This window comes from Embiotoca jacksoni, unplaced genomic scaffold, assembly GCF_022577435.1.
Source record: "Embiotoca jacksoni isolate LCO1_2020_lvr unplaced genomic scaffold, fEmbJac1.0.p SCAF_2, whole genome shotgun sequence".
NCBI classification, from domain to species: domain Eukaryota; kingdom Metazoa; phylum Chordata; class Actinopteri; family Embiotocidae; genus Embiotoca; species Embiotoca jacksoni.
In genome coordinates this window covers 4863846-4878087 of record NW_027185340.1, presented here as the reverse complement: position 1 = coordinate 4878087, position 14242 = coordinate 4863846, and the positions used below count along the sequence as shown (strand labels likewise).

General features: G+C 37.4%; 1 protein-coding gene across 1 annotated transcript in view; it reads left to right on the top strand.

The window, feature by feature from the left end:
• Positions 1–3929: 3929 nt before the first annotated feature.
• LOC138201032 (cytoplasmic protein NCK2-like) overlaps positions 3930–14242 on the top strand; it is a 35150-nt gene continuing 24837 nt past the window's right edge. Inside the window, exon 1 of the mRNA XM_069154121.1 lies at positions 3930–4193. The gene's annotated coding sequence lies outside the window, so the exon portion shown is untranslated. The remainder of the gene's footprint in view (positions 4194–14242) is intronic.

The window sequence follows — 14242 nt, the reverse complement described above, 5'->3', positions numbered from 1 at the left end:
TCATCAGGCTGGTTGGTCATTTTCAAATCCGGATACTATCTTAACGACCTGGTAAGGCTTTTCTGTAAGGGATGCTCTGCCCCCTTGTGATGGGAAATTCAGTGTTTCAAGGGATTCATTTCTATGAAATAAACTGTGATCTTGGACTTCAGACTCCAGAACTATGTTTTGACTTCAGATAAAAGTATCCAGATCCTTTACTCAAGTAAAAGTACTAATAGAGTAATTTAAATACACTCCATTACAGGAGAAAATCTTTCATGAAAAGTACATATGCTTTGGCAGCAAAATGCACTTAAAGTATTAAAGTAATAGTGGTGGTTTGGTCCCTCTGAATGATATATTATTATATATGACATCATTAGGTTATTAATATTGAAGCATCAGTGTGTACGCATCAGGTTACTGCTGTAGCTGCTGCTGTGTGGAGCTGGTTTGAACAACTTTATATACAGTTTTATATCCAGGGACAGCAGATAAAACAAAGTTCTGATTTCTGTTAATTAACTTTTTTCTCATCTTTGATTTATGGTGAGATATTGTGTTATTTGGACATTTACTGAATGAAACCAGGTGAGAAGTTTAGAGGGGAAAATCTCTATTTGGTGGAGCTGTTAACAACTCAGACATCTGTACTGTGACCCTGACACTGCTTTTTGTAAGAGGTCTGAAGACAACCAGGTTGGAAACCACGAGTATAATATTTTTTTTAAAATGGTATCTTAAAATCTTGTTATGTTATCAAATCTTCATGTTAAAAGTAACTAAACCTGTCAAGTATATGTGGTGAAGCAGAAAGTAAAACATTTCCCTCTGAAACAGTGGAGTGGAAGTTAAAGTAGCATCAAATGGAAAAACTCAAGTAAAGCACAAGTACCCAAAACTGACACTTAAGTACAGTTCTTGAATAAATCTACTTATTTACTTTACACCATTGTCATCTGACTGATACCATTTCAATCCCCCAAATCTCAGACGAGTGTAAGAAAACTTTTACAGGTGGACATTAATTTACTCCTCTTTCCATTGCAGTTGAAATAATTATTTAATTCGGTTTTGTATTTTGTGCAGCAATTTGTTCAACCTTTGTCGTATTTAAATGTCTTTTATCAATAAATCTGACTTGGCTTGACAATGTAGGAGTGAATCTGGCCGCATGGAGGCGCTGTGGAACAAGAAACAACAGAACAAATCTGCACAGGTGGATCTGGCCCAACGGAACTGTTGAATAGATAAAGACTGCACATTCAACTTTAGTGTGAATGGGAGGTTATGGCTTTGAGAGCTGTGTGTCATGAGCTGAACGTAAATCCAGTCTGATTTACGAGTGCAAGTTTCGGTGACAGATACACTTTTATTTTATATTCATGTTTATAACATAACAACTTTATAATATATAACAAAAGCAACTGAAAAATACTTACCAAACAAGCAAGCTTCCACTTTTGTGTTTTCTTAAACTATTTTTTTATTTCTTAGATTTGATTTCATTGACAAACCATCCTGATACAAACTGACTTAGAACTTTAAATTTGATCTGACAAAAGGAAATATTAGATAATAAATATGACTGCCCAAATTCTGTCTGTGCTCTAATATCCCATTAAAGATCTGAACAATAAAAAAATAAGATTCAAGACATAATTTCTTTTTGAATGATGCACAAGTATTACATCAATAGATAACCTGAGAAATAAAATAAAAAAGAAGACATTGAACACTAATCCAGTCAGAAAATATCTGCTTTTTCTTGATACCAAAAATGTAAGATGTAAAACTCAACCTTCTACCATGTAACCAGTCCTTCGCTGTTTCAGCACACATGCAATCATACCATTATACTGTATTTCATGTGAGTCCTACAAACATGGAAAATGATTTATTTTACTTCTGCTAAACTCTCTGATTATAAACTTTCAGTGTTGTTGATGTGAGCTGGTTTAACATCTTGAAGAAATATTACAATCTATTGTATCTCTTTCATCTCGACATCTATTTTTATATTTGTCTTACACTCATAGTGCAATCTGCTGAGTTGACTCTTTACTCTGCTCACAAAGCTCATTTCTTTAGTTCAAGCTTTGAATTTGTTGGGTTTTTTGTGTGTCTTATTTTACAAAACACTTTTTTGCAGATATTATCTATATATGTATATATAGTAGAAACCCAAACAAAGGGAAGTTTTATGACTTCACTTATCAATACATCTATTTTGGTACTTCTCTTTGTTGTTATGCCATTTGAATTTCCCTGCATTCTTGTCTTGTGTCTTGTGTTTTGTGAACGGGAGTATCTAGATAAAACCAGGCTGCTTCTTTGTGACTAATGTTGCGATTTTGTCGTGCAGTGTGGGATGTTGCAAAATTCTGTAAATAGCACATGTTAAATGAGTGTTAAAACTCCCCGTATGCCCAGAAAACAGAAGGTTAGAAAACGACCACAACAAACCCATTTATCTGAATAAATACATTTTACTGAGTAATTTGACAAACAGTTTAGTAATACCAACATTTAAGCCTTTTAGTGAATGCCCGACCAGAGACTTTCTGGTTTGTGTATAAAATGAGAGAGTTACTGCACTAAGCACTGCTGAATTCATGAATGAGATGAATTTCTTGTGTCAGAGAGAGACCAAGTTCACGAGACTGAGCTCACAATAATCCCTTGTATTATAAAATCATTTAGGCCTATATTCGAATAAGACAAACATTGAAAAAAAAGAAAATAAAGTATTTTTCCTATTATCATCGCCAAGAGGCGATATAGTCCCCTATAATTTGTTCCTTTTTCTCTGGCGTTGTCCTGTATTAGTCCCGGTGTTGGTGACGTCACCAACGGGACCGGTGATCAAGCAAACCGAAAATATCAGGATCACACCGGAAATGCAAGGATGTTCCTTCAACATTAAAGTTGTATTACCGCTTTAATAACTGCAAGGGAGAAAAATGCCATTTTCAGTAAATGGCACAACATAGGAGGACAAAAAATTATATTAATATAGAAGTAAAAAAAACGACAAATAACAATGAATAAAAACAAAATTATTAGCCTACTAAAAATAATTAATAGATTGTAAATAAATGACTACATTAGGACATTATTTGTTTCCCCCCTTATTTGTTATGTTACAACATCAGAGCCAAAATTGTGCAAATTCATAAAAAAAGGTGCTTTATTAATAAAATGTGAAATTTTGTTAAGTATTTTAAATATTTTCAATAGTTAAAACTAGCTCCAACAATGAATTACAGACAATTGTCTACACTTACATCTGTAATAAAAAAAAACAATGGAAGGCTGTATTTTTAAATGATAAAAAAACACTAACAGGACATGACTTTGAATCACATATGCAAAAAAAAAAAAAAAAAAAAACTTAAAAAAAATATCTGTTGATATTTGTTGAAAATCTTATCCTATTCTGTGTTTTGTTTTATTTGTTTAATTAATTAATGATATTTTATTCAGTCTACTTTTCTTTGTCAGAAAAATGCTCAACATCATTGATATTATCCTACCGGCATAATGCATATTTTACTTTTAGTACTTTGAGTGAAGCATAGGCTTAGTTTGTATGTATTTTGTATTTTTGTTTATGGGTCTTTTACTCACCTACTTCACTGTGTCTTTTTTGTAAGTTTTACACAATTCCTTGATTTGTACCACAAACATAAGAGGCCTATTTTTTTTTTTTTTTTATAGGCTACTTATTCTCCTAACAGCCTACTTAATACTTATATTTTAATACTGATATGACTCACGTAATTTCTGAATTTTAGCAACCCAATGTCTTTTTTTTTTGTTAGTGCAATGTGGAGCTAAATGCCACCACAGAAATGCTATTATTTAACATCGTGACAGCTACTCAAACCCTGTTTTATTTTGAAATATGAGAACGGAAGTGATCAGTTCATCCTGGCCAATTTGATAGGAGTGATTGAGGTGGAGGCAGTCAGCCTGCGACGGAAAAACAAGCGAGGATAGGTCGAACAGTACATGCTCAGTCCATGTTTTAAAAGAAAGAAAAAAAAATAGTGAAACAAGAGAATATGTGGATGTAAACGTTATTATTTTTTATTTTTTTTTGTAGCTTTCACGCGGGCTTAGTTACTTCTTGTTTGGCACGCGGCTCCTCATTTTGGCGTGTTGAGCGTGGCGCTGTTTGCCCCTTTCGCACTGGAGTGAACACTAAGGTAAGCCTGCAAACACAAATGAACTGTGTAAGTTGGTGCAGTTGTCCGGCTACTTTGCCCTCTCCAGCGCCGTTTAAACGACTCGTTGTGCTTCATTTGCTCGTGATGAATTTAATTACAAACAGTCGCAAAAGTTGGGACAGAAATGGGAGCTCGCTCGTGTCACTTTCTAGATTTGACGCTGGGTCTTTGTCCACTCAGATGTTGGTGTAACTGGACGTGTGCTGGAGCCTCGGTTTACCTCGCGTTTCTGAGTGTTACATTTAAATATCGCACTTTGTGTGGCTCAAATTTTCCTTCTTACAACCAAAACAAGCGCTTTGAATTTATCCACTTTACCATTTCGCAGTTTTTGTTCGGGGCCACTTCTTAAAGGCCTGGAAGCGCAGGCTACCACGGGCAGGTCTGTAGACATCTCCGCGTTCTCAGTCATCTGTTCTGTTTGAGTAATTTTCTGCATTTACACTCTTTATTTACTTATTTGAAAAGGGCATTTCCTAAATTTGTCATTAATACGGTGCACTGCGCGTGTCAGAGCTCCAATTTAAAGACGCCATAGCTGACACAATGAACCTACATTTTGCCAAAACACCATAGATTGGTCGACCGGTGCCACATGCCGAGCTTGTCAATGTGTCTAGTGGCTTTTCATGGTAACTGCACCCTGTATCCTTCTCACAAATCCCAGCAGATAATAGGATGCATTGTCTTTCTTGAAGGTTTGGAGTAGTAAGTTATTTGTCAAAAAAAAAATTGGTTATTTTTGGGGAAACGGGGAGAAATTCTCCCGTGGTGTATTGCATTGTAAAGATTGAGGTTACTTGAAGGCAGAGGCAACAGTTTCTGATGAAGGTACACTCTCATGACACACCTATTCTGCAGACACACCCACTGCTCAGGGCACCGTGTTGTGCAAAGTCTAGGACAAGGTTCACTCAGCAATGACGGGTATGTGGAAGGCAAATGCAATAATGGACTGCTCGGCCTGTACTACCGAAACTTCCTTCAATTAGATCATATCTTAAGGCAAAGAACACAAATCTAAATACTTTGCATTTTTACGATGTTAGAAACCTGACTATAACTAGAGAGGCGGTTACTGACTGGATAATACAAAGCATTACATAAAACGTAGTTATTGACTCAGTTGCTGTATATACGTGCAATTTGAAGCCATGCCTCTACTCCACCACATTTCAGAGGAAAATAATGTTTATTTCTTTGCACTACTTTATCTGAAAGCTGAAGTTCTTTTCAAGTTATGTCTTCCCATTTTAAGTAAATTCCAGAAGGGGTATTATAGATCATGGTTATTGAGTGGTGGTTCAGTTAAAACTTGTACCCAGGGTGACACAATAAATTGATCGACAGAAAATTAATCAACAAGAGCTGTGATTGTTGATTGATTTTATTTTATTTTTTACATTTTTTTCAAGGAAAAACCCAAGAAATCGTTGAGATTCCAGCTTCTCTCGGTCAATATTTGACCTCTGTGATCATAAGCTGAATATTATAAATGTTTTAACTATCAGACAAAAGAAGCAATATTAACATAGAAACTTGGGGTTTGAGAAGACCAGCACATTATAAAGAAAGCAATGTAATTAATAATCATAATAGTAGGTACTTGTAGCCCTTCTCTGTGCTTGTATTTATGTGGCTTCACAATACGTTTCAGTCATATGTATGTATTCAAGATGTAAAATATGTATTAGTTACTTCTCGTAAATGTTAAACATCCTGGAAGTCAATTGTGAAACCAGGAATCCTTTACTGCTTCTTGAAAGAAAATTAGACGTGAAAAGATGTCTTAAACAGATGTTATTCAGGCAACATTTCTTAAATGGCACAGAATCACTTCATAATGTACTCGCTGTATTCTGGTTAGGAAGTGTCTCCAAGAAGAACAGTTTATTTAAAAATCCATCCAGTGTGATATTTAACAAGTAAAACCCATTTGGAATCATTATTTTTAATTGTTGCCAACAACATGTTTAAAGATAAGCAAATCTAGCAGTTATATAGAGCTAAACACTCAATTGACTAGTCAGCTGATAAAAAAATACATATTTTTTTTCAGGAAATAACCCAAACTCTCAGGATCATAATGTTTAATTCAAGCGATTACTGCTCTTCTCTCTTTAATCTCTTTGTAAACTGAATATTTTGTTTTTATCAATGTTAACTGCAAACATCGAGACATTTTGAAACATCAACTGGGGCTTTAGTGATTTGTAATTCACATGTTTTACTAGTTTTTCATATTTTACTGCGTGAGTGCTATGGAGAAAATAACTTCTTGATGAATTAATAATACAAAAAACAGAAAAAGATACAGGACACATCTTGTAGGTTTGTCCCTGAGAGGACTGATAGAGGAGTCTTTTCCAAATGAGACACTCTGAATTGCCTCGGAGACTGAAACTGATGGTGCGTACAGGCAGCTGTCACCAATTAATAAAGTCAAAGAGTTTGAAAGTTAAAACCACATCCAGTAGTAGGCCAGGTCCAGTAGATTTCTAATTCCAAAGTATACGATACAACACATCCGAGTGCATCATTTAGTGACAACTTGGGGCTTCAGTGATAGATTTATTCTCGTGGTTACACATGGCAGTATTTCAGGCTGGTGTTCGGTCCTTTAAGTCTAAAAAGTTAAGCTTGAAAATTGTGACAACTGTAACATCCGTAAAGTCATCCTGACTAGTCCCGTGTAAATATTGTTTTGTTTTAGCCCTGATTCACAATGACCAAATGTATTTCTTCTCTTTCAGTTGTTGACTTTTTTTTATCTTCAGACTACCACACACATTTGTCAGTTGAGCCACATCTTTACAGATGAGATAATGATCCAAATCCTCTTTCTACTGTATGTTTGATTGCACACTTATGAGCCGAGACTAATTACTTTGCTTGTTTTTCTCTCACATGCTTAATGGGCCTAAAATGTCCTCGCACACACGGCAAGTGATTCGATGTCACAGGGTGCCGACACTGTTTTGTTCCTCTGTTGTTTTGATTACGAGCTGGAGGAAAACGATTACGTTCTGAACAAGAAATATTTAGCTGTTTAAAAACGTACTAATTTATTCAATATAAACTAGACATTGCCTTTCTCTAAAATGTGAGTGGGTTTATTTCTGAAGCCGGCACCACATATATGAACTTCATGTAATGATATGAAATATTTATAAATTTAATTGTCTATGATAATTAAACAATAAAAAAAATGTATGCTCTAATAATGTAATTGGAAGTTAAATAAATTAAGATATTAATTTCAAGCGCCCTTGAGATATTTCTTTTTATTTGAAAATGCATGCTGTGAGAACTGGGTTTTAAAGTGAATTGCATCATCCTCTAAATTTTATGACCCATATTACATGGTCGGTCTCCAGGAAAGTGAATTTGTATGTTGTTTTATACATGAAATCCATCCTTTGAGATCTCTGTGTCCTCAGCTGCATATTTTCCATTTCTGTGTGCACATCCTAAACAAAATAACAGAACTTTATTCCCAGCAGTGTTTTTCAGGAAGCAACCGTGTAGCAGCGGAAAACATTCAGGGAAAAGAGGTCATTTTTAAATTTTTTATTTTGGCTTTGTGGAAAGCATAATGTTCCCTTTAGGAAATCCTAAACTGGACGGAAGAAGGAATTAATAGTTGGAGGCACAGATGGGCAGTCCGGAGACACGGAGAGATACTCATGAAGAGCATCATGTTGGCAGCAAGATAAAGGCCATCCCATTGTCATTGTAATCATGTGTAATCTGGGGAATGGGCAGCCATTAACCTGACAGGGCATATAGTTATGACAATGGACCCCCTCTCTCTCTGACCCCGTGACCTACGACAAGGATTTATGCCGCCATTAAGCTGACACGTATGTCAAACATTGCACAGTGTGTGTGGCCTCGTCAGTGAAATGCAATCTTTTTTTTTTGTTTACGCTGTTTGTTTTTGGAATTTATATATATATTCCTGTTGTTGTTATAATTTCCGTCTGACCACATCACTTCAATGCATCAGTGTTATGATTTCAAGTCACATGGTTGCCATGGAGTCAGCGATGAAAGTGCCTGTTGGTCCACCACTTGTGTGAACTTTCAAAACAAGCGACATTCCCAACAGCTTTGGCCATTTGTGTTTATGTTACCATGCTAACAAGCTAAAGTAGGATGGTGGTTTTGACAAACATGTAATCGTCACCATTTTGAGCACTTTAGAAAGCTGATATAAGCTTTTTTACAGCCTCACAAAGCAGCCAGGATACATTTCCTGTGTTGTTTTATATGAAAATTGCCCAGAGATGCCCATGTATCTCTTTTAGTTGTAATTTACATTTAAGTTTCTTCGTGACTTTACTTTCGGCTTCTTCTCAGTAGTTCAGTGTTTCAGTTGTCTGTCATGAGCTTATCTTTTGTTTATTTAGTTTGTTTATTTTCTCCTTCTTGTCCTTAATCTCCATCGTCGCCTCTCTCCGCTGCCACTGGGCTTGAGTTCCTAATTCATGCCCAACAACTGATCTGACAGTCTGTTGGCTTCGGTGTCCTTGTGTCACGACTGGGCATTGGGCCTAATCCTGCTCTGGGACGGGTGGGGGGTGGGGAGGGGGGGGGGGGGCAGGAAGGCAGGGAAGGGAAAGAGCAAGAGTTAGGGAGGAAGTGGGGGACTGTGAGTGTGTAAATCTGGTTACAGTGGTACGGTATCTCAGTTTCACAGAACCGCAGCTACACTTTGTAATTTATGGATGGGTCATGATGATGTTCAGGCCTGACATGGTGTAAGAGGTGATCAGAGAAGTTAAGGAGTTTGGGAATTTGAAACAAGATGATGAAGGAAATGCAAGAATGTGGGCGTGAAGGACATATTATTTTATAAACAGACTAAATGGATTGATAAATTGATTAAATTGGCAGGTTTTCCTAATTAAGTGAATAATACTGAAGATATGAGATTTAATGAGTCGCAGGCTGTAAGCCTTCTGAGGTCTTCGGGTAGATATCTTGCAGATTGTACATTCAGCTCTGCCTAACTCAACACAGAAACGGAACCTTAAATTCTTAAACATGGAGAGCTACTCGTTAGATAGTAATCAAGGGTCAATGGCTCCCCCACACTTTCCTTTAGTTGTGAGGGGTTCATATTACATGGCAGAAAATTGCTACTTGGGCCATGAAGAGAGACAGAGTGAAGGTGAAACCCAACACTTTTAGTGGGAGAGTTTAAAGTGTGGACAAAAGTTCAGGACCTTTGGTGATTCTACACAAAAAGTAAAAAATATCAGAGCTGCGGCGATTAGCTTATAATGAGGAAAATGCATGATGAGCAGAAAAATTAATCGACCTTAATCTTGGCAATCAGAATCATTTTCCAAGCTAAAACATCAAAACTTGATCATGAAGCAATTTAAATGCAAAAAAATATTTTCTGGGAACTTGTAATGGACATTTTATTTTGACTACCTTTTAATATTTTAAAGTACAAACCATTTCTCAATTAATTAAGAAAATCATTTAAAGTGACAAGTCAGGCTTTTTCTTTCCTGATTTAGGGGAAACCCAAAGTCAAAGTACCAATACTGAACGCTGATACTGATAATGAAGGGAAAATGTAGTTTATGACATTGTGACTTTACAATTCATCAGCCTCAGCGTTGATCTTATCACAGTAGCTGTGGCAAATGATGATTGGTGCTGATTCTACCCTTCCCGTCCTCAGAAACAGCTTCCCTCAGCTCAGTTACATATTTCTACATATCTTTACAAAACTTTATCTGTGTGTGACAGATGAAAAATAAAAACTCAACGTTGTAGCTCCTCCGTCGTGTTTCTACCATCAGTTGTTCATAATTTTTTTGTTAATAAGGTTTAACGTATGGTTTCATGACCTGTTCTCCTTCATCGAGTTGTGTGAAATATGTAAGAAAAATGGGTTCTGTAACATCTGAAAAAGTACGTCTCTCATACACCTTAAATGAACAGAGCAGACAGACACTATTTAATATGGATTAATGATGTTTGGATGATAACTGCTTCATTTGATACAGTCTCTATTTCTGTTGGATCAGTACTGATCATCCTGCCAAAAGGCAGCAGACTAATTAAAATGAAAATGATCATTTAGATGCTTCAAAAATATTATTAATCAGAGAAGAAACCATACCCTTCACCCCTCGCGTTCATGCTTCGCAAGTGTTTGGATTACGAGCAATAAAACGGCGTCAGCATCTTCTTGTTCAGATGACTTGCATTGTTAAAAAACATGTAAAAAAGTTGTGAAATGAAGAGAAGGTTGCAGCGAATGCATCACTTGGGACTCTATGAGTCATGAAAAGACCTAAGCTATTGTTTGTGAGTTGTTGTTTTCTGCAGGGCTTCGACAGGCCCTTCATGCTCTAATTGATTTAATTAAGTGGACGTTTTCCCCTTTGGCTGTACTGATGCTCAAACCAAAAGCAAGCAGACAAGCATTGAATTATCTCACGCAGAGCACAAGGGCTTTACTTATCTGTATTTCACAGAACGATCCAAGTTCCCCTCGGAGCATCGCAGCCCACGTTACATCCATCCCTCCGCGGTTCAGCCTCATTAACAAGCGCTCATCATTCCTTTGGATGCTCCGAAACGCACCAACCCGCGAGTAAACATTAGGATTCACATTTGTGAAGTGTTTCAGCGAACAGATGAAGTGTTCTGCATGCTGCTCACATTTTGTGATGGGCAGACATGCAAACAGGTTTTCTCCATTTCTATGACAACCTTGTCTTTTCAGTTATTTAAATGTCAATTTAAGTTCAAAGAAAACCATGTACCTCTGCATAAATTAGATCATTTTATGCCTGCGTTTTAAGAGATCTTGTGAAAATCTCTCTATTTGCTACTTATTCCCCCTGTTTACTCCCAATTACTTCTGCACTGTTAAGTTTAATGCTGGCCTGAGGGGAAGGTGCACAAAGACCTGTGACACATTAATGGCCGAATATTGTGTTTCCTGCTGTTACTTGCCAGCCGTGAACATCACCAAGGAGTGGCATGTAGGTGATTCACACTATCCTTTCGGTTTCTCAGTGTGCAGGCACCACAACGTACCATTTTCTTCCATTTCTAAAGCAACATGCCACTTTCACAGGTAAAAAATAAAAATTCTAACATCGCAGCCCAGTCAGGAATTTGCTGATAAATATCAAGTAAATATTTAACACATTGACATTTTTCTGGTTAATATTTTTCAAGTCGGCTGTACTCATAGTATTATTTGTCAGAAAAAAAAATTAATAATAATTTAACACCATATAATGAGTGAACTGCATGCTTTGTAAGACAACACGAAGACAAACAAAATGATTAGAGTCAGTTGAACTTTCATTCATCTTTCATTGTTTTAAACTCATCTGCCTAATATTTAGAATCAGGGTTTCAAGGTGTAAAAAGCAAGTGCCTTGTGAAGAGTAATGTGTGCTAACTAATCATGTTATTCAGCCTGTCAGATACAACGTTGAGTATCATTAGTGCATCTAATATTTGGACTGTAGTCACAGGTTTTGCATTTTGTATTTAGGGCTGAGTATCGAACTTCAATACTGTCATGGCACCGACAGAATTGGTTCAGAAGTATATGGCATCGAAAAATGCCCTGTCATTCAATAGCAAATTTCAATACCTACGCTGAATCTACACCGACATGTTTTTGTTTCAAAACGCATAACTTTTGCTCCATTTACACACGGGCAAACCTCATCTGTGTCGATGAGCAAAAGCAGTTTATTGCCTCTATTTGGGCGACCCGCCCTCACAGGGACAATCACTCTGTTTCAGCTTACGTAGCTTTAATCTTATATTAGAATATTTTATTTTCAAACTGATTTTTTTTTTGCCACACACCCAAGTTGTTCTGCAGTGACCGGAGGTTTCTCGGTGTGCTGCTGGCCAGCTAGCGTCTACTGATAGCACGTGAGCCGTTTTTAAGGGACAGCGATAAATTGTGTCAAGCGAGAGCTCCCATGTGAGGTGTTTCAGGAACGTTGAGAAATTGTAGCATCTGGTAATAACTGGCATCTGAGGTGTTACACGTGTTAATTGCAGCAGCAAAACACAATCTGGTTACGCTCTCCCCCTCTAAACTGCATGAAAACTCAAGATTTGTAACCCGATATGTAATGCAATTGTCCTTGTCTTAAAATAGGTTTTTATATAACTGGTATCGAAAAAAAGTACCGTTGCGAGTATGAAAAATCTTTGACCTTCTTTAAGGCATGGATCAGTGAAACAAGCTGGTTTTGCAATTTGTTTGATTTGAAATAATGCTCACTCTCAGCTCTCTGTGGTCCGGAAGCCTCGGGTTTAGACACCGTGCGCATGCACTGGATGGCCGTTCGATTCACTCAAATCAAAGTATTGTATTTCCATCATTATGACAATCCCTTAAGAGTGAGTTCATTGATAACTTGTGACCCAAGTCTGCATAGAAAATTAGGTGTGTGATTCTAAGTAATTCCTCACAAGATGATTGAGAAATTTGGGATTGAGGGAAGTCACCACACAACACAGAGAGAAACTAGGAACACACAAATAGGTAGTGCGTTTGCTGGAACATGCATTATGGGAGGGATTATATGGATAGAGTTCAGCTATAATGAAAACCTGCCACCAGCTCCGCAGCTCCTACAATGCAGGAGCTCAGCATTGTTGTCAGAATTACACAATGAACAAGACAAGACACATCACAGAGCAGCCAGCTGATTGCAGCTGCATATCTTGTAGTGTGCAGAGCTCTGAACTGTCAGGTCTTCTGGTACTTACTATCTGAATTTTTTTTTTCAATGTTTCATCACTGTGTGCAGCCTTGCATGAAAACCCTGAGTATTACAAACTGCTGAGGCTGATAAGCCTTTAAATTAGGGCTGGACAATCAATTGATTAATCAATATTTTGACTTAACGGACCAAATTTTATGTCAGTATGCTAAACATATTGTTCTACCCCTCTAATAGTGCCGCTACTGAATGTTTTTAACCTGTGAAATAATTACAAAACAAGTGTAGTGTCGAAGCTATAAATGGCATTTTTGTCTTGAATTTCTTTTCCCAAGCTTGTATCTCGGCTCGTATCTCGGCTCGTATCTCAGCTCGTATCTCAGCTCGTATCTCGGCTCGTATCTCGGCTCGTATCACAGCGTTGGTTCATGAATTAAAGAACTGCATTAACTGTCCTTGAAGAGATTGTTTAACAACAAGTATAAGCCATGTGACAGCCTGTCTGAACTTCAGTCAAAATTAGTCACACCAACCATCTGGAGCAACAGTTTAGATAATCATGACGGATGGTTCACAGCTCACGAAATCTGTACAAGGACTGATTAATGTGTCAGAAACAACCGCTTCATTTAGATATTTCTGCTCTACATATCTTTCCATATGTTAAGGTAGACTATAATGTGGAATCACCACATCATGTCATTTTTAACCCCAGCCCCATTATGTTGTCGTGTATTTGTCCTGTAATGTGCTGCTGCGTGCTTGGGAGTTTATTCAGTTGCTGAATGAAGCAATATGATAGGCCTTCTCTAATCCATTTGTGCCCTTTCCTTCTCTCTCTTATTCTCGCACACGGACACGGACGTGGACACGGACACACGGCTGCAGCTGAAGGAAATCCTGCTTTATTTATGAGATGTATAGCTCCGAATGCCACCGGGTTCTCCTGAGAATTCAATACTGCACACACTGTATTTGCCCTGCTGAGTGTCTCTGTCTTGCTCTCACATGCACACCATCATATACACTCGCTACGGGGCATCTATTTGCTATATTGGCTGTTTTGGCTTGGCAGAACTACAGTTCATTTGAACGTGACCTTGGCAGTGCATGGAGAGCTGCGGGCTGATGTTTGCTGAGTTCGGTGCTTTACTGTTTTATGTGGAACCAGTGATATCATCTGCATGTCAGAGAAGCAGAAATACCATCCTACGCTCAGGCCACACTAAAGCACTGTAAAAAGCTATTCATACAAGTTAGAGGTGTCACTAAAATTGTTCCTCTGTCTGCCTT